Genomic DNA, 21698 nt, shown 5'->3' with positions numbered 1-21698 from the left:
CATCAAATCGAAGCAGCCTCTAGCCCATGCTCTTTGATTCAAGTGAAGGAACAAAGAGTGCCGCATATAGCGGTCTGTTGTTCCGAATTTGGAGGATTTAGGCAGGAGATCTTGAACTCCACTAGAGGAATCAAGGTTTCCTTCCAAATCGCAAAGAAAGGAGACGGTCGCGTTTTGCCGGAAACTCTTAAAAATGACGAACATCTTCTCAAACATCTTGAAGAGAAGCATTTTTTTTCTTATGACGACAAAACTGAACGTTTGTACAGAGTCGTTTTGAAAGGTCTCTCAAGTGACTATAAGTCACCTGAAGGGATCAAAAATGGAATAAATCATTAACTTGGATTTTCCCCAGTCCAAGTAATCATTATGAAAAAGAAAACCCAATCTGGCTTTGTTTGGAAAGGGCTTCCTCAAGAATATTATTTAGTTCACTTTAACAAAAAAAAGATCTAAATAATATTCAAGCTTAAGAAAAAGCAAAACTTATATTCGATGTCCGTGTGACATGGGAACATTTCCAGAAACCTGGAGGAAATTTCCAGAACGCCACTCAGTGCCGTCGGTGCTAAAAGAGGGGTCATGGTACAAAACATTGCCGCATGGATGCTAAATGCATGATTCGCGGAGGTTCTTCTCACGTCAAGGACGTCTGTCCAGCGAAGGAAGATACCTATAAGTTCATATGAGCAAAATGCGGGGGCAATCATAAGTCTCATTTTTGGGCTTGCCCTTCGCGTAGGCGAGTCGGCGAGGCTCGTGCCTGGCAGATGAACGGTAATGTCCGTTACGATAACGGTCGTTCCCGGAATTTCCCTGGTATGGTATCGAACAATGCTCAGGAAGATTATAATCATGCTCATTCACAAACTAATTTTAATCCGTCGAGTAGCCGTTCGAATCTTTCAATTTCGAATGTATCTACCAAGGAAAATCCTTTGCCGATATCAGTAATAGCAGGTAATTTGAACTCCTCCCCTGCCGCCAAAGAAAACTTATACTCCGAAAATTCTAATGGAAAATCATCAATAATGTACCCACTTCAAGTGATATGTCTCTCTCTGATTTTATTTTTCTAACTGAACAATTGAATCAAATGATTGATGCAATGTTCAAAGCCACCACTATGACTGTAGCAGTCCAAGTTGGTGTATAATTTACTAATCAAATTGTTATTGAATTGCGTTTTTCTAATGAATCCAATAAATAATAATTTCAATATTTTAAATTGGAATGCTCGTTCTTTGAACGGTAAAGAGGACGAGCTGTTTAATTTTCTTAAGCTAATAACGTGCATATAGCAGTTATTACTGAAAACTATTTGAAACCTGGATCCAAACTTAAAAGAGATTCCATCTATTTTGTTTATCGTAATGATCGACTTGATGGGGCATGTGGGGGAGTTGCAATCATCATTCATAGACGTATAAAACATTAACTCTTTTTGTCATTTGAAACTAAAGTTTTTGAAGCTTTAGGTGTTTTAATTAAAACAGAGTGTTTCGGAGGGCCCAAGCAGGACGCTTTGTTTTCGGGACGCCGGGAGTTGTTTTTCGTTTCGCGAGTTTTGCTGGGCAGTGATTCGTAGGGCCCAAGCAGGACGCTTTGTTTTCGGGACGCCGGGAGTTGTTTTTCGTTTCGCGAGTTTTGCTGGGCAGTGTTTCGTAGGGCCCAAGCAAGGCGCTTTGTTTTCGGGACGCCGGGAGTTGTTTTTCGTTTCGCGAGTTTTGCTGGGCAGTGTTTCGTAGGGCACAAGCAAGGCGCTTTGTTTTCGGGACGCCGGGAGTTGTTTTTCGTTTCGCGAGTTTTGCTGGGCAGTGTTTCGGAGAGCCCAAACAAGGCGGTTCGTTTTCGGGACGCCGAGAAGTTTTACAGTTCGCGTTGTGTGAGTGCGAAAAGATATCCGGGTTAAGTCGAGGATGGATTACCAACTGGTGAGCTCGTTTCATGCTTATAATGACACATATTTTCATGAAAACGTTATTTTATTTAATGTTCAAATAAACTTTGAATGGTTCGTCACTATAAGTGTCGGCATTATGCCTGTTTTATATAATTTCAATATACATATATTTTCTCTCTTCAACATTACTAAAAACATCTTTTGAATGGTTCGACATTATGGATGTTGACGTATATTTTAAAACTCCTATCAAAAACTTTTCATCTCGAGACAATAATGTACAGCGTTACTCTCCTGTAATTTTCAAACAAACTATGTTTGGTTCGTCACTAAAAGTGTCGGCATCATTCCTGTTTCTTATTATTTAAAATATATACATATATATTTTTTCTTTTTGCCATTACTAAAAACATCTTTTGAATGGTTCGACATAATGGATGTTAACGTATATTTTATATCTTCTACCGAAAACTTCTCGAGACAAAATGCAAAACTAGCTTTAAGTTTAAGTTGTATTTTCCCTCCTTATCCATGGATCGCATCACCGTCCAAAGGTGACTCCCAGATCTTTTCCTCCCTCACTAATAAACACCCTCCCCGTGGTGATTGTGGAGATGCAGAGGTATTCTCGGTCTCTAGAAGCAACAATCATTACACCCTAACATTCCTTCCCCATCCCAACTGACTGTAAGGACTTGGCCGGCGCCGTTATTGATCAATAATATTAGATCTGCTAAAATTGTACTTCGAAAATAAGCGGAAACTCCCATCCCTTATTCATTTGGATCGTAGTGCAATTCTTACCAGTTCTGATCAATCACGGAGTAGCAACCATTGACATGTACAGTCAGTCTATGCTATGCTATGCTATGCTATGCTTTAGGTGTTTCAGTTAAAACAACACATCTTGGTAAATATACTTTCATAGCTGCCCATTTGGTTTTTCAATGCATTGGGTAGCAAGTTAATTTGCTTCAAAATAACTTTTTGAAATTGACTCGCAATAAGTCAATTTTGTTTTATCATTGGTGACTTCAATATCAAACATCGCTCATGGAATAATTCTCAAAGTAATTCCAACGGCAGAATATTATTTGATGAGTGCTCTTCAGGATATTTCTCAATTCAATACCCTGATAGCCCTACATGATTTTCCTCTTCTGGAAACCCTCAATTCTACGATTAATATGGTCTTAACCGACTCAAGTCACCTTTATAGTTCACTGGTTACTCGTGCTGATTTTGATTCTGATCATGTCCCGGTTACGTTTCAGATATCCCATGAAGCGATTCTCTATACTATCAGCTCCACTTTCAATTATATTCGAACCGAATGGAATATATATAAAACATATATTGACTCTAATCTTGATGTTAATATTTCTTTACAAACAAAACTTTATATTGACAATTCTCTTGAAACTTTAACAAATTCCATTGTTGAAGCAAGGGGCATTGGGATTCCAAAATGTGAAGTAAAATTCGAATCCGTGATCATAGACGATGACTCTTGTTTATTGAATTGAATTGAATCATATTGAAATTTATGTCTTAGATTTTTTTTTCTTTTAAAGTAAGCTTACTGGTAAAAAGCCATGTAAAAACATACTTAAGTCAACCCGGAATTTTAAGTCAGTTGTAAATATTTCTAATTATAACAATGGTAACAATTGGCCCAGAGCTGCATAATAACTTCAGGAATCGAGCCCTGTACTCAGATCTGATGGACAATTTTTTTTGCATAATAACGGTCTGTCGGAATACCGTGGTCAGGTTAATTATCAGAAGCGTTCAAGTCTGAAAGACTTCTTGTAAGAGCTGGTGTTCCTCAAAGCAGCATTTTGAGACCAATATTATACATTATTTCCACATCTGGCTTACCAGAATTACTTCAGGGATGTCAAAAATCCTTGTTTGCGGCCTCTCCGTCAAAGGACGAAGCCTGCGTGTCATACCGGAAAAAGGAGAATTGCAAGAGAATAACAAAATTTACCATTAAAATAGAATGTTTGAATAGCAAAATTTGTTATTTGTTTGTTTGAAATAAGAGATAAAATAACAAAAATAATAACTAAGTTTGTATACTATAAAAACTAAATAATATCTTATTTTGCCATTGTAATAACAAAATAATAATAAAAATATAGGCAACCGTACACAGTTAAAAATAATGAAGATTACACGTCATGTAAACTTCATTTATGCGATGTAAACATGACGTCATGTAAATTTCAGTTTGAAATCATGTAAAAATGTGTTATATGTCATGTAACCACTCAGGATCCTGCTAGATTACATGACATATAATTGAAGTTTACATGACATATCATGTAAATATCCATGATATTCCACGCTCCAATTATGTGCATTATATGTCTCAGAAATTTACACGTTTCGTTCGAACTGTGTAAACAACAGAATATGTTATTATTTAGATATTGATAATAAAATAATATCTAAATAAGCTATTCACGAGTAGATCGAAATAATGGTAATTTAGTTCTTTGACTTTAATATCTAAATTTAGCATAATTAAAAAATAAACTTTTTACTTTCCTGCTAAAAACATTTGCTTTTTGAATCTTCAATGAATATCATACGAATAGTAAAATGAGCTATTAAGCCAATATTTGAAATTGGTTTGTTCTCATTAATTATGTAAATAAAGTTTTCAAATATCAACATAATAATGGTGATGTTTGTTATTCTTGAGATATTTAATGTTTTTTTTAGTATTTTTGCACAAATAACAAATTTAACCATGATAGTATATTTTGTAATTGATCAGTTATTACATAGCTTTCAAGTATAACATACCATTAACAAAATTTGCTATGTTTGTATGTTTTGCTATTGATGAGATATTTAATGTCATATACATTGATAACATAATAATGGTTAAACTAGATATGATTGAAAAAATTTGTTCTTATTTTGTTGTTCACATCTACCCGGGCTCTGTAGTAGATTGCAAAAAAGTTTGGATATTTTTCTTCATATTTGCAAAAATGGAAGATTTCTCCTAATGCTTCCAAAACTCAACTTGTAATATTCCCACATAAATCAAAAGCTCTTTACTTGAATTCTTCAAGTAGACAATTTGTCACTATGAGAGGGGTTCCAATAAATTGGTCTGATGAAGTTGGGTATCTGAGCTCATGCTAGATAAAAATTTAACTTTCAAAAATCACATTGAGTCGAATGCCCTCAAATGTTATAAATATGTAAAATGTCTGTATAACTTTGTCCTAAAAACAAACTTATGTTTTTCAAAGAGATTTTCAGGCCAGCCATGTTGTATGCTGTACCAATATGGACTAGTTGTTGTAATACCAGGAAGAAAGCTCTGCAAAGGATTAAAAATAAAGTTTTGAAAATGATTTTGAAGCTTCCTCTTTGGTTTAGTACTAATAAGTTACATAGAATATCAAATGTTGAAACTTTGGAACAAATGTCGAAAAAAATAATTAATAAATTAAGACAAAAATCGTTGCAATCTTCTATTTCCACGATAAATGCGTTTTACATTTAGGTTAATTTAAGTTGAGTTAATTGAAAGCGTTTTTTCTCTCATAAGCAGGTGAAATCAACTGAAATATTTTACACCATCCATCAATGACGATAACAATACATTGCGATACTCCCATCATATTTCAAACAAAACCAATCACATAATTTCCTCTTCCTTCAACCACTCAACCGTTATGGATCGATTGCATATGTCATGCATTTCCGATCCAGCAAAGCAAATCAGTCAGTGGCCTTAGAATTTATAACCGTGGCACGAAAAGTAATCTACACGGCAGAGTGGCTTTTACTCTCACGTATGCAGAGAACCAGGGCGCATATGGTTGCGGCTGGTTCACAGGAACCATATTGTTAGTAACCTTGAACACCCAACGCGGCAACGCATTGATTTATATCAACAGGAAATTACATCCATATATTGCGAGCAGCCCAATCAATTGTCGCTTCAATTGTTCGAACGTCTATACTGTTAGTAGGCATAGAAGACATCAATGCGAAATCATTCAAATTGAAGCTTCCCATCGAAATAAAAAAAAACATTAATAAAAATTTCTGGTTGTTTGAGTTGTACCTAGTTAGCGAAACGCAAATAATATTCCGCAGTGTTGACTGGCTAATTTTAATAAAAAGCTCGACTCAATCAAATTCAAATCGACTGCTGCAAATCGTTGATTAATTTGCGCCTAAGGCATTGAAACCATTTTAAATCAAACGTCAATAGTTTTATGATCTTCCCATTTCAGTTTGTCTAGCTTTCTTTCTTCTGCTGAACACACGTGTAACCTAGATCCATTAATTTATAGAGAGTCAAAGGAACTAGTTCGATCATTTGATAGCCATAAAACACCATCGTGAAACTGTACAGTTCTATATGACTTTTTATGGCTTTGCTATATAAGGCACTCGTCTGGCGAGTGGCGATGTGATGCAATCTGTCGCATTAAACTGTTATATTTAATTAAACTTGGATAATCGACTGGCGCACATACCTACTGGCACCGCATCACACCAATCATCATTGAACTACGGATGGCAAAAGAAATGAGTTTCCACGTTTGCTCGCCGGCATGAAGTACCTATTCTCGTCATCACGATTCAAAGCAGGCGATCAGTTGTCCGTACGTTGTTCTTGAGATCTAGTCCTATATGAAATTACCGTTTTGTCTCAAATTCCGAACAGCCTCATATTCCGAACACTTGGTTTTTGTATGGCGATTTGGTTGAAATGATTCGCTGAAATATGTCACCAAATAACAAGGAAATGGCAGTAAATTGCAATTCAATTTTAACCTCTCCAATATAATTTAAACCGTGGGAGTAGTGATGATTCCCTAGTTTCAGACAAGAAGAACAAGCTTAAGTAAATTTATTTGCGAAATTATTCATTTGAATAAGATTTTTTCGTGCTGTTCGGAATTTGAATCAAAGTGTTCGGAATATGAGACAGAATGAACACAGTGTTCTACGATTGCACAATACATCAGTTCAATATCGAGAACAACGACATGTATTCTACTCTCCACTACTAGTAATCGCTCGGTTTGTTCCCGGACGCAGTGTTGCATTTGAACGCGTTCAGCTTGCGTTCCAGTTCAAACTTTTGAACGAGGGGTCAAGTAGGCTTGAACATTGAGCAGTTCAAAAATTTGAACCCATGCGAGCTGAAAATTGAACGCGGAATGAAAACTGTCGTCATGGCAGACACACGACTTATTTCAATGTTGCAAAGTTTTGCAAAGCTGTTAGGAAACATTTAAGGTGCCATATATTTGTAACGATTGGAATTCAACATGTTATGATTTAGTGTTTTTCGTGTTTTCAGCTTAATTGTGCATTTTGAAGTGAACGGGCCGTTCTTGAGCAGGTGCAGAATCTTGCACGAGAGTTCAATGCTTACTAGGTTCTCGTGCAAAATTAGAACGCGTTCAGTTCACTTTTGGCTCGCGTTCAGTTCAAAATGCATCACTGCCCGGACGTCTCGCGTTTTACCTCAATTTTACTGTCAGTTTATTGATGTCCACCATTAACCTTTTCCTATTTGGGTGCAACGTCGGTGAGGTTTGGATTATAGCTCTCACCCGTCGTCGATGCGTTGCTGTCTGTCGTCATTGGTCGGAGATTTGCGTGCATGTGGCCGCCAATGCTCACGGAAAAGCAGATGATCGATGGTTAAGACAAATCGTTACATTTGTCGGGTTGATGGCGCACATATGGCGTGCCGGTTGTCGTGTCTCTGCAGTAAGCCAGAAGTTTTGGGAAGTTTTACCTCAGTGCACATTGTACTCTAGTGCTGACGGAAGTTTTGATACTACTTAAGATGAAACACGTGTTCTGATCTTTATATTTTAAGCTTCTTTTTTTATTCTTTATTGGTATCATTCCAAACATTACATTCATTTCTTATATCCAGGTGTTCTGTGTTAGGCAACACTATCATCCTAATTCACATTTTTTTACTGAAAATCGTTCTACGTCATTCCGAATATCAGAGATAGATTTTCATGAACATAGCGAAAAAACTGCTTTTGAAAATTTGGTAAACTAAAAAGGATGTTTTCCTATTTATCCCTTTGCCAAGTGCCAAGAATCGAACCCAGACACCTTTAACATGGTTGTGCTTTGGGCTTATGGAGGTCCTTTTGGTCCCCTAATTGGATATATATTATTACCGTAATCACAACTTATACGTTAATTAAATGATACAATACAATTCCAATAATAAGTATATCAATGCTCTCTACTTATTGAGGTTTTTTCTATCTTTATTAAGAAGATTTTTAGTTCTAGGCTAGTTCATCTCAGGGCCAACGGCTTCACTTCCTTTCCGAAGTATAACATTTTCATAAGTGACTATCTCGGGGTGGGATTCGATCCCAGGCCCTCGGCGTGAGAGGCGTGTGCTCTAACCACTACATCAAGTCCGCCCCCATCCCGTAGAGTTCGGTTGGCCAGCCAACCAAAATAAAAAAATGCATATGTTGGAAGCATTTTTAAAGATGTTTAATGATTAGTAAATTAAAAATACATGATATTAGTTCTAGGACTTACCGATATAAATCAATCAAAAACTTTAATATAAATAAATTGAAAATTTTTGCTCTACATTGCAATGATTTATAAATTACAAACTCGGTTTGATATACATTATAAAAAAAAACAGTATCTTTAAAACACCCACCAAATGAATGTTTATATAAAATTGGCTCTGCCTACTCGAAATATAATCAACAGGTTCCCTTCGAATTATTTGCCGGATTCTCACAAAAATAGATTTTAATCCCACAAACTAATAGACTTTCCGCATAATTCTGTGATTCTGACAGGAAAACAGTTGAGTTTTGGATAGAATTGAAAGTCTTGATAATCCTAGATGATGTTCTCACTTGATCTTAGCTGAACATCCATAAAATTTGAGCCAATATTCGTCGATAAGGATTCCTTAAAATGTCCATGTAACATTACAAGAAGGATTGTATTGATTGATGACTGAATTTAGGAATCAGTTTCAGGCTGCTTTTTTTAATGAAGCTTTTAGATAAGTTTATTAAGGATATCAACTAGAGAGCAGTTGGAGGAATTGAACCATCTTTCAATTTTTGCCATGTACCTTTGAAACTTTTTTTTTTTTTTGTGCGTCGTCGAAGTTCAAGCAATCGTGTTTTTGTTCGGTTTACACGCGTTCTGTTGGGCAGTGCGTCATGAAAGCCAAAGCAATCATGTTTTTGTTTCCTTTTGTCGTGGCGTTGTGTCTGATTCATGTTATGCGAGTGCCAGTGCAAGAAGATATACGTGTTCAATCGAGGATGGATTACCAACTGGTTTTATGCTTATAAGAACGCATTTTTTGTTGTTACAACGTAACATTAGTGTAATTTTCAAACAAACTATGGATTTTTATTTTTGTTTCATATAATTTTATTATACAAAGCTTTTTTTCTTTAATTACTAAAAATAACCTTTGAATAGCTCAATATTTTGAATGCCGACGTATTTTTTTTTTCAAACTTCTTCTAATATATTTTCATCGCGAGACAATAATAAATAACCTTTGGTCAACTCCCAGATCTTTTTCCTTGTTTCGAACACATCAATTTTGGTAATAATTCTACGAGAAAGCATTCACACTTAATTTAATGTACCGACATCAGCCGAAATAGCGTTCCATTTATTATGTAACGCTAAAATTGAGAATTTTCAACGCTTTTTGTATGAAAAATTTAAAATTCTTGTGTGAGCCATAACGGTTGAGCATATGCCTACGGCTCTGGTGTTGAGTGGAGAAACTACTGTATAACAAAATTTGTATTTTAGGTCCTTTCTTCAGACTAGCTTCCTTATATTTAAAATGAAAATTTGGTTAACATTGATCAACCATGACGACCTTAATTGAAATCACCATAATTTCGTAATTTTCTAACCAATTTTGAAACTTTTAGCATCATTCTCTTCAAAATTATATGTATTAATATTTTTCAAAATAACACATTTGTCTAAAATCAAAACTAGTCTTATTTAAAAGTAATTTTACCCAACTTTTTACTCATCTTTTGTGCATTTTTTGTTAAATAACTATGTAAAAAACAGTTTTTAGTCAAATTTAGTCAAATACACAGTTAACACAACTAAATTAGCTTCAAAAGCATTTAAAATTATTTGGAATCGTTTAGGTATTCATGAAGTTATGGTCAAATAGAGATGATTTTTTATTAAAATGAGTGAAACTTTTATCTAACACTAGTTGCAATAACTAGTGTAGATTTGAGACAAATTTGGTGTTCCACAAACTGTTTATAAATTCAAATATGAAGAGAAAGGCATCATTCTTAGGTAAAGGCAAAGCTTCAAAATTGGTCGAAAAATAACAAAATTATGTAGACTTAGGGTAGATGTACCAATAGTGGAGGTACTAAGTACGATAGAACTTCGTTTAAACGCCCAAATTCAAGATGCGCAATTAATGTACATGTTAATGTTGTAACGGGACGTAACGACCATTGACGGCGGTATGTCAGTGAAAAATAATACCTCCACTATTGGTACACTGTTCCTATAGTTGCGGTATATGTTTAATGTGTGTTTCTATAGTTGCGGTATCCGTTGTTTTCTTATGGGATCCTTCACCATCCCAGACAACCAGCAGTCGCATAAAAGATATCAAACAAAGTCGTTTAGTTACACAAATGTCATCACACCCGCACTACATGGTGGATGATATCGTTCGTACCATGAATTTTCTCGCATAAAACGTTATTTTATGAGTTCATTCGTACATTTCGTTTCGCTCCGTATACTCGTACAAAGTAAGTCGGATCAATCCGTTGCAGCTGTCAAATCAGCATTGTTATTACAAATTGAGTCGCATAAGAGTACGGACTAGTTCGCAATAAAATTTACACACTCGCATTGCATGTTATTTTTCATCATATAAAATATGCACGTATATCGCCTCCACTTTTGTACGTATAAGGCCTTTTCGCAACATCTTATACGTGAAACTTTGCACATATAAGCATCGCATAACGCAAAAGGTGATTTCGTTATGCGTGCATTCTGGTTGTCTGGGATAGGAACACCTTACCGCAACTATTAGTACAAGCAAGTAAACTTTTAGCAATTTTAGTGATATTTCATAATTTTAAAGCAATTTGAACGCTCTTCAATTATTCCGCGTATCAACAAGCCAATACGTCGATTTGCAGTGTCGGTTCTGTGGTTAATGTAATAAAATCAGTGAAAACGGCACTACCGCAACTATAGGCACACCAACAACTAAGGGAACACTTACCCTAATTGAATACCATATTTTATATTTTGAAAATTCACCTTTAAGACAAGATTTTGGGCTTAAACTTTGAGGTTTCTCTTTCTGTGGGATTTGCCGAGATCACTATAATAAATTATCGGGCACTATCGGTTTTTCTCCGGATAACACGACGAAGCAGAAGAAGTTTTCCATGGCACGGAACTTCTTCGAGTATCAAAAGGATGTCATACCAATCATCGTGACAGGCAACTTCAACATCGATTTGAGCAAAAAGGAGAACATGGAGTTCGCGGACTTCATGGAGAAGTACCTCAACCACAAACTGGCTTCGGAACCCACTAAAGCAACCAATCTTTGTGGATCATGCGTGGACCTAACGTTCAACCGGAATATTTGTTTGGGGAGCAAGAGTTACCGCTCATGCTTCTTCTTAATTCGATTCTGCGATCGGTGTTGAAGTTGTAATCGATCCAACCAAATAATAACACACAATGTCCATAATAGGTCAGAATTGACATGCAACAAATAGTATGAAAATTGTTTGGATTTTTATCAGTAGAAATCTTTCATAAGTTCGTGACGGTCTCAAGCCAGGAAATAGAAGAAGCTAACATTATCCAACGTCAACTTGGCGGTTGTATCTCGGAAACAACTTCCTACTTTTTTGGATTTTGACATGAGCCTCTATGGAAACTCCTTATCGAACTCTTGGAAAGGTACATGAGAGACTTCTGGTTTAATGCTTAGTGTTTGTCTACCAAGTACATTTGTTGAATCATTCTGAGATCCTTGCCAAGTCTCCATAAACAATAATTGTAAGAATATCAACTTTTAGCGATCCGCGAGATGTTTGTAGGACTTCAAAGGGGGTTACACAGCTTCATAAAGGTTGAGAACTACTGATATAGTTTCATTAGAATTTTGTTTCAACTAAAAATAAAAGTTGTATGGTTGAATTTTGATAAGTGAACTAATACGAAATAAGGTATATTCATTAGACACATATCAGCATCAGGGGCTCAGATAGCCGTAGCGGTAAACGCGCAGCTATTCAGCATGACCATGCTGAGGGTCGTGGGTTCGAATCCCGCTGGTCGAGGATCTTTTTGTAAAGGAATTTTTTTCGATTCCCAGGGCATAGAGTATCTTCGTACCTCCCACACGATATACACATGCAAAAATGGTCAATCGGCAAAGAAAGCTCTCAGTTAATAATTGAGGAAGTGCTCATAAGAACACTTATCTGAGAAGCAGGTTTTGTCCCAGTTGGGACGTAACGCCATAAAGAAGAAGAAGAAGATATCAGCATTGCGAAAATTTCAAACTCTAATATCTCATACTTAAGATTTTCACGCTTGATTTATAGTTGACGAAACTCTTGTTAGCTCACCCGTGCACAACCCATTAAGTTTTCAGCATCATCGGTTCTCTAAAACTAGAGATTTGCTTCCGCAAAGTTTTATGATAATTGTTATAGTGAGACAAAAGATAGGAAAAATAACACGGTCTTCCGTGTTACCTTAAGAACCCGTTTCTTATTTTCACACTACACCAACTGTCATTTAGTCAAGAATTCAAGATTATATTTTCAATAGTTTAATACCTACTAGTATCCGATACTTCTATAATAGGTTACAATTTAGAACATATTCTCCAGTTCAATAGCTGATCGAATATGATAGACCTGGGTAAATTCAATTACTCATATGGGAATCCACCGTTCGTTAGGTTTTGTCGCACCACCCCACGTACGAAAACATAAAACAGCTGGGAGGTTCACATACAATCACGCCCGCTCAGATAGTTAATAATACAGCAGATCACAAACGCACACTTTATGAAATCTGTATTTATAACATATACAATACCTACATTTAGATCCAACGGGAACCAGTATGTAAGTCCAACAGTGTAACACTAGTGAACGTGAAAAATCGATGAATGCTCCGCGTTGAACCCAAACAGACATCTTCCCTGATAATACAGAAAGAAGCAGCAAACCATAATAATAACAAACGATGTGCGCATGTCCAAAGCTCCATGTTGGCACGACATTCACACAATTTTCGTCACATAACTGGTCACGAACCTCTATAGCTACATACCCACATCTAGATCTAGAGGCTGGTGTCTGGGGCGGGCGTATTTTATAGGTCTGCAGTTCGACGACTGTGTTCGTTCCACAAACCTACCAATATCATCATCCCGTCGAAATGGTCCAGTTTGACAACAAAATCCCAGCAAAACTAGCAACACATAACAGTGAGATCGATCCTTTTACGATACACGGGGTTGTGTTCGATTTGCGCAATCATAATATTGTATGTACCTATATACATATGGTTCTTCTGCACATATCCGTCCTGTTGAGAATTTCCTTTGTTACCATCACACGAAGTTTGATCGAATCTTAGACCAGGTTTTTGCACAACATTTCAGACACATTCAGATAGAGAATTCCTAACAAATAAAGTTTTGTGACTGTCGATGAAATGTCCAACTTTCAAGTCGCAAAATCTTTTGTTCATGTTCCGAGACAAATTTGTCCTATATAGTGTTATTTTCTTTCGAATATGTTTTCAATATAATGCGTAGTACAGAAATGACCATAATCAATAAACCAAATAATGCTGAACATGGAGTTTATATCTTACACTTATTGCACCCACATTAGATCTCCAACAGCACAGTACAATACATTTACAGTCAACTCTCCATCACTAGATATTTCGAATCTCGAAATAGAGTTAGAGAATCATAGTTATGGACCGATGCACGAGTTCATTAATTTGACGTTTGAGCGGTGCCAAATTCACTCGTTACCATGGCCACATAAATAACACGGCACCGCTTAAACGTCAAACAGTGAACTCGTGCATTGGTCCATAGTAGGTTTTCATGGGTTCCTCGATAGCCTTGGATCGCAGTTGCACTGGATGTTTGTTCTATAACTCGATACCTCCCTAACTAGATGATACCTTCAATATCGAGTTATGGCTAGTTTACTGTATTAACTTGTTCCGATTAATAGTAATCCTAACCAAGTAAACCAATTATAACTTACCTATGTTAGAAAATAATAAATCCGAAATGACCCTACAAAGCGATCATAATCGAATATAGTTTTTTAATTGGGACCTGGTGATAGAATTTTCCTTGACTTCCCCGGGCCAACCATCCGATGCAAAATAGCCACATTTGCAGAGAAAGTTCATATGTGGAAGTGCTCACAAGCATAGCAAAGCATAGGCTGACTGTACATATCAGTGGTTGCTGCTCCTTGATTGATCGTAACTGCTAAGAATTGCACTTCGGTCCAAACGAATAAGGGATGGGACTCTCCGATTATTCTCGAAGCGCATTTTTTTTTAGTTCTCATACATACTTCAAAAACCATGTGATTTTACGTCTTTTAAATCGAGAGAATCGATCCAAACGACGTAAAATTGTGTCGAATTTAAAATACCTTATTGTCTGATTTGGAAAATGTCGATCACAGTGCCATCGTTTTCGTGTTCTTTATCATGAAAAATTACATTTTTTGATCAATACAACTTCAAGAGAACGATTTTGTGTCTTTCCATCATTTACATCATGTATCATGCAGTCATAACGTGAATTACGTCTACAGTAATTTTCAGTATTATTAAGAGTGTATTATTGATCAATAACAGCGCCGTCTTTACAGTGGGATGAGGAAGGAATGTTGTAACGAGTGTGTAATCTTTGTTGGCTTATAGAGACCGAGAATACCTCTGCATCTCCACAATCACCATGGAAACGGCGTTGATTAGTGAGGGAGGAAAAAGATGTGGGATTCATGGATAGAAGTTCTTTGTCATAATCTAATAGAGTGACGTAAGCGTAATTTACTTAATTTTCAGCTTGTTTTGTCAAATATATGCAGAAATAACGAAAGTGTGGCAAATCTGTCACAATTGGTTTTAAAAACTAATGTTTATTATTAATTCGATCGATAGTAATTTCGATAATTTCCTAAGACTGTTCAATAGTTTGTGTTTGATAATGAAAACTGTGCTGAAACTGAAATGGCACATCACTTCAATATCACACCACGCATGGGTCTGTAATATTACATTAATTTCATTGAAATTAGAATTCGTAATACAAGAAAATACTTCATATTACACAATGCGACTACCGATCATTTTTACTTCAATTTATGGTATAATAGTTTGAATTAGATTAAAATTAAACAAATCAGCATGTTTCAAATGTAATTCAATCATAAAAAAATGAAATTTTCATTATTCTCTTATTATTTCTAAGGATTTATTATGGCAGATCTCTGAACTGTCCATCTATCATAGAATCTTCTATGTATTGTTGCATTTTTCGATGTCATTGTTTCTTCAAAGCAACCTTGAAAATCCTACACACATATTGAAGTTTGTTTTGCACTTAGAAATTTATAAGACAAAGACATTCTAAACATCAACACGACTACCGAAAAAGACAGTAAACTATAAGTTTTGTAGGCTCATGGCATTGAAGACCAGGAATATTCAAATATGTGTTCAGTCAGAGTGGACCAAGTGAAAATCTTGAGTACCGGCCAATATATACTGGTCCAATAAGCGGGTTTATAGAACTACCAAAAACTTCTATCGGAATTTGAAATCGACTCAAAAAATGCAATTGCTTTTTGACACTCCGCTCTGACTGCACAGAAATTGTTGTAATTTCTGACCACTCATCCAAATATAGGAAATGGTCAAATATCAAAATCAAATAAATCTAATTAAGTAACATTTATGAATTTCTTGATGGATCAGAAAAAGAATAATTCTATGTCAAACAAACTGGCAAACCACTTGAAATGTTTTTCATTTCCACGTATTCTTCAATGTGCTAATCATTCTCGCTGTTATGGTAATAAGCATCTGGTCCACTCTGACTGCATACTTCTATCGATTTTTATTGATCATCCAAAGTAAATTTAGTACATATCTCTCGCAGATTATTAAACAAATTGTGAAAAGTCTTAAGTTTTTTCGTACAAATTGTGTTTAGAGCATTAAGTTTACTACTTTTAAGAATCCATTTCGAAAGGAAATTGAGCAAATTCATTAAAACGTAAAATTCAAATTTTCTCAATAATCCACATTATCATTTTGTATGACTTTGACTTAATTACCTACAAAGCCTGTCGATTTAACGTAGCAACATTGACTTTCAAACAATCTTGAAAATAAATTTATTCAATAGTTTTCTTCACCAAACTTGGCAAATATTATTAAAACAAAAAAGTAAGTGCATTCAATATTTCAATACAAATATTGCACAAGAAGGACATAATTTTGACAAAATCACGGACATAAAGCTAGGTTGATATGTGACAGATTTCTCAGTAGGATTTTTTATAAAATGCAGTCATTCTTAAAATTTTAGAACAGGACTGACAAAATCTTAAACATTGGCGTAAATAATGGGGGGCCAAGGGGGCCCCCCTGAATCATAGATTTGGTCCCTTTAAAAGTTTTCATGACAATATAATTAAAATGCATGTTGAATATATATTTCCTAAATATCTGGATGAACACTACTCGACAGGCAATACCAATATGTAATTTTATAAAGTCTCATACTGGTATAGTGTCTCCTATTTGTCCTTTATGTTTTGGATGTTGAAGTTTACCGAAGCACGTTTAAGAATTTGCAGAATATGTTTGTTTCATTTGTAGTCGTAATGCTATTTAGAAAATCAATCTCTTTAGCTAATAAGTATGCACAAATTTAATATACAAGGGTCGATATTTTGGGATCAATTTTCTAGACTGTTTTGTTCAAAACAACGGATTTGAATCAAAATACGAATATAATACGAATCGTTATTACTAGAAAATGTTTGTGTATAAAAATTAGGGGAAAGCACTAATTTTCAACCTAAAAGAATTCTGTGCCAATTTTCGGATTGCCATACAAAGTAGGCCAAAATCGCCGGATGGGTCGAAAATTAGGGCTTTTCCCCTATAAACTTTATATCAATTCTGTTCAGTTATTTGCTTCAAACAAACTGTCACTTTAATTTTGGGCAGTTTCGCAATTATGTGAAGCCTTCCCAATCTTTACGAACCGCGGGCCTAATAATTGAAACAATATTATACGGTGGGTCTAATTTTGTTTTAGTACGAGCAATTCCATCATTTTCGTAAAACCGTTAAGTAGTCAGAGGAAAAAAGGTTTCCTTTAAAATCTTTTTTTTTTTTTTGTTTCAGAGCATCTCTTGCTTATGTGGTGAACGTGCCTAAGATTGTAATGATAATTTTATCAGGATAATGTTAGTCTAGCTCAGAATTCTTCATGGAATTTGTTCGAATGATATCAAGAATTTTCTAATGAAACTTTCCAGAGCACTGTCAGATATTAGACAAGATTCTGTCGGATTTCCTCCTTATTTTAACTGAAAAACTTGCTCGACTCCAATGGATTCTCTGAATCCTCAAAATCTGTTCCAAAATATATTTTAGAATCCTGTTCTGAAAAATAGAGGATGATGTCTAATCATTTCTAATATTCTAGCATACAATTTTATAAGAAATTTATTTAAAATATGTGAAAAATTCTCCCAGGAATGTCTCAGATTCGATTATCTTCCTGGGTAGGATACTGTGAAACTCTGCCGAAGATTGTGTTACAACCCAGTTTAACTTTCTTTGAGAATATTCCCAAGTTTTCAGTGAAAATGATGTCCATAATCTTGTGAGAATGAATTTTGAAACATTGTTCAAAATTCATTGCCATTATTCAGGGAGATTATGTTTGACTGATTTAGCCGATTTGCAATCAACACGGAGGTATTTGTTCAAGCTTGATAAAAAATGAATTACACTATTCAGATGATAAATGAATGGTAAATTTAGACGATATACTATGTAATGGATCATTAAACTGAAATTTTAGCTCCAATTTACTAGCTTTGGTATACTCTAAGTTGATGGAACGTTCAACGCGCCTAGGAAATCTTTGAACTCCTCTTGGGCCGCACAAAACGAAACCACGTGCCGGATGTGGCCCGAGTGTGGTACGTTGGACAGCGCTGATGTAAACTGTAGTTAGAAGACGTGACGTTACTTGTAAGAAAGATAGTTAATTCTTACTTCTAGATCGATGACGAGATATCCATGATGTATTGTTCATTTTTAGTTTATCTTCAAATACTCCATGTTGGAGAGACAACTTTCACATTTGTTTTGAAGAAAGTTCAAGAAATAGTGAAAGATTCACTAAAAATATTCTGCGGTTATGGGTCTCTAGTGCAAGTGAGGTTGCAGAATCTGATGGCATTCTCAGAATGTCGTCACAATTTTGAGCTACAGAAGGCAAACATAGTATAAAACAGTGGTTTTATTGATGTGCACATGGTATTTAAGTTATAATTCAATACACTGATCTGATCCATCCAGCATGCAAAATAGGACTTTCACATCTAATTACGATATAATGTGGCTTAATTTTCACGATTAAATTACGACTAAATCGACTTATTCAACATGTTTGCAGTATTCATACAAAAGTCTTTGAGAAACAAATATATTATATTGCAAAATACAACACTTTTCTATATCATCGAAAACTAAGCATTGAGCATCGGAAGTATGGTGAACTTTGTTGATTGGCATTGCTTAACATATAAAGTTTGAATTCTGTGGCAAATTAGGTTAATAAATCGTCATAAAACTTGCATGCAAGTTGTCTAAAGTCATCAAATTCTGCATTATCAACAGCTAATAAAAACATGACGTGCTATGATATTTCTGAAAACGGCAATAGGTTCAGCCTGGGAGGGAGAAACCAATACAAAATTTCTCTACGTCACAGTGAGCCGAGATTTTGCTGTCACGAACTGTCACTGTGAGCCCGGGTCTTGAACAATGGACAAACATTAAAAAAGGGCGTAATTAGACAAAGCATATTTTTGCATTTCATCAAAAGAAGCAAAAATCGATTTAGAATCAATTCATGCACATTCAAAAGTAACGTCACGAGAGCACCGTTTATTCTAATTGAAAATAACGTTATTCCAAAGGCTCTTTTTTCTGTTTTCATTAAAACTGAAAACTAAACGCATAGAAAACTGTGGCCCTTTTTCAATGTTAGTCCAGAAAGATCGAAGGTACACAACAATTGAAAACTAGCGATTTTCACTAAGCCTGCCTTGATTGTCGTTGGCGAGCTGGAGTTATCTTGCAATTTGGAAAACAAATTGTATCCAATTTCGTGTGTAGTATTTGTGCCTCCCTCCCAGGGTTCAGCAATCCAAAAATAAGTAAAAAGAGGTACTTTGGTAGTTGACACAAATAAATGCTCCGCAGTGTAATTAATGACAATAATTAATAGATTCATGAGTAAAAGTTGAATACTTCTCTGGAAAATTATATACCTTTTAGAAATTCCCCCTTGAATTAAAATTCTATCAACAGCATGATTGAAATAACATTTACGAAAAAAATCACAAACTTACCGAGAACTTAGTTGAAGTTATCTTCTAAGTGGATTTCGTCGTCAACATTTGCATATGCACTTCGCATCCGCACTAACCATCTGCCTGATGCATTCACACATCGATCCATCCAACAGAGCAGTAGGTATGTATGTTATGTAATCTGTACAGTAACTGCACTTAGAACTGCATATATGTAAGTATAATCACACACCTTAGCTATAATCAAATCATTACTTCGTTGCACTTTGATTTATTCACTCGTCGCAAATTTGCTGTTGCTTTGTAAATTTCCGACAATTTTTTCAACACGATATTGTTTTTCTTATACAACGCAATGTTTACAGATATGACCCACTGGATTTATTTTTCAAAATATTTTTAAACAAACATGTGTTATTGATTTTTAACACCATAAACATGTTTTTTATATTTATACGTAGGTGTATCATTCGAATGGTCTTTCGCTTTTTTTAACCTTCTTAGCACTTTTCCACACTTGCTGATCAGTTACCGAATTGTCATCATAATAAATCAAACCCTCACTTTTTCCTTATTCATCAAATCAATTACGAATGGGAAAATAGTTCATGATTCCCCACTAATCGAACATCTTTTCACACCTTGCCTGCACAAAATGCACCGCACCAAACGACGTAATTTGCACTCGACGTTAGAACATTTTCCCGATCATTTTCAACCTTAGCGTTTGATAAGTTTTTCACTGAACCCGATCGGTATTCGTAAGAATTCAGAATCCGCGAGAATTTTATGTTTTCAATTTGCAACGACGCAACAGAATCCCAAATTTTTGTCGATTTTTTCCACTTTATGTTCTATACAATAAGCTCCCACATCCAAACAGCATCCAACACACTTTCGAATAATGTAGGTATGTGGTAGATTTGAGCTGCAATGCTGTGGTGTTGGTTCGTCGGCAGTCTGAATGTCGTGTTTTTTACATTCGACGCAAAAGGCATAATATGGGTAGACGTGCCATACCGCACACCAGACTGGAGGGAACTATCAATACTGCCATGCAGTAAACAAGAACGAAAACAAACAAAATTTGTTTGAAGATCAAGGCAGGCAATAAAACATAGAAATTGATGAAAACTTTAAAATATTTGAAATGTTCGATATTACAAGATTAAGAAACTACAAAGAATTGCATTTAATTCAACATTTAATTTAATTCAAGAATTGATTATATTTTGATTTTAAAAATAAGGCGTAGTTAATTTCAAAATACGTATGATATTGTTGGTTACTTAGCAACGCTCATTCATCCATTCAAAATCATGAAAAGGTCTCTGCAATTCAATAAAGAAAAATCGATCAAGACGTCCTTTCACCAGCTACGCATCAGCAGTCAATCATTGCCTATACCCAGCATGACGATGGCTTTTTCATTCAAGAAAAACTAGTTTTGTGTGCACATTTTCCAAAACATACCTACACAGCGCAACACCCACTTTTCCACTCACACCTCTTTCCGTTTTCCACGCGCTGGGAAACATATGATCGGCTGGTTGTTGATATTGCCGTCTAGCTTGCGCTCGTTGCACCGCGCCAGGAAGTGTTGTTTCGCTGTCTCTGTTTCATAACGAACAGCTTGGAGCAGTGGCGGAGTAGTTTGCAGTTCAGTCTAAGAAAGTGGGAGCTTTAGTACATTTAATAGTACAATAAATTATTTAAGAACATACAAGTACAGTCATGCTTCTTATAAAGTATAACTAGGAATTCTAGATGATGTGAAGCAGACCCCTAACCTTCAAAGCAATTTAAAAATAGTATTGACTTATACGGATGTTTAATCCTTTGTTTGTCAATATGAACGTAGAGCACTTTGAATGGCCGTAACTTTTTTGGTAGTGAATCGATTTGTTAATACATTGGTATGTTTCCGAGAGTTCTTTTTTATTATTTGTGCATGTATCTTTTTTTCATTTATCTTTAAAAATAATTTTCTAGAGTAATTTTCATTAAAATAGTTGACTATGCCTTGAATTATGGTCATATTGACCCCAAATTCAAAT

At 35.4% G+C, this 21698-nt stretch overlaps 2 protein-coding genes across 3 annotated transcripts in view; both read right to left on the bottom strand.

Moving 5' to 3' along the window:
- LOC5571108 (ras-related protein Rab-23) overlaps positions 1-19757 on the bottom strand; it is a 159998-nt gene extending 140241 nt beyond the window's left edge. Inside the window, exon 1 of the mRNA XM_021850473.1 lies at positions 19681-19757. The gene's annotated coding sequence lies outside the window, so the exon portion shown is untranslated. The remainder of the gene's footprint in view (positions 1-19680) is intronic.
- The window catches only part of LOC5571110 (protein yippee-like CG15309), a 304844-nt gene extending 285061 nt beyond the window's left edge, over positions 1-19783 (bottom strand). Inside the window, exon 1 of one of the 2 annotated variants that reach the window (XM_021850475.1) lies at positions 19681-19783. The gene's annotated coding sequence lies outside the window, so the exon portion shown is untranslated. The remainder of the gene's footprint in view (positions 1-19680) is intronic. The other variant, XM_021850478.1, reaches the window with a different exon arrangement.
- Positions 19784-21698: the final 1915 nt, after the last annotated feature.

The sequence above is a fragment of the Aedes aegypti genome, chromosome 3 (genome assembly GCF_002204515.2).
Source record: "Aedes aegypti strain LVP_AGWG chromosome 3, AaegL5.0 Primary Assembly, whole genome shotgun sequence".
NCBI classification, from domain to species: domain Eukaryota; kingdom Metazoa; phylum Arthropoda; class Insecta; order Diptera; family Culicidae; genus Aedes; species Aedes aegypti.
This window is presented reverse-complemented; position numbering and strand designations above follow the sequence as displayed.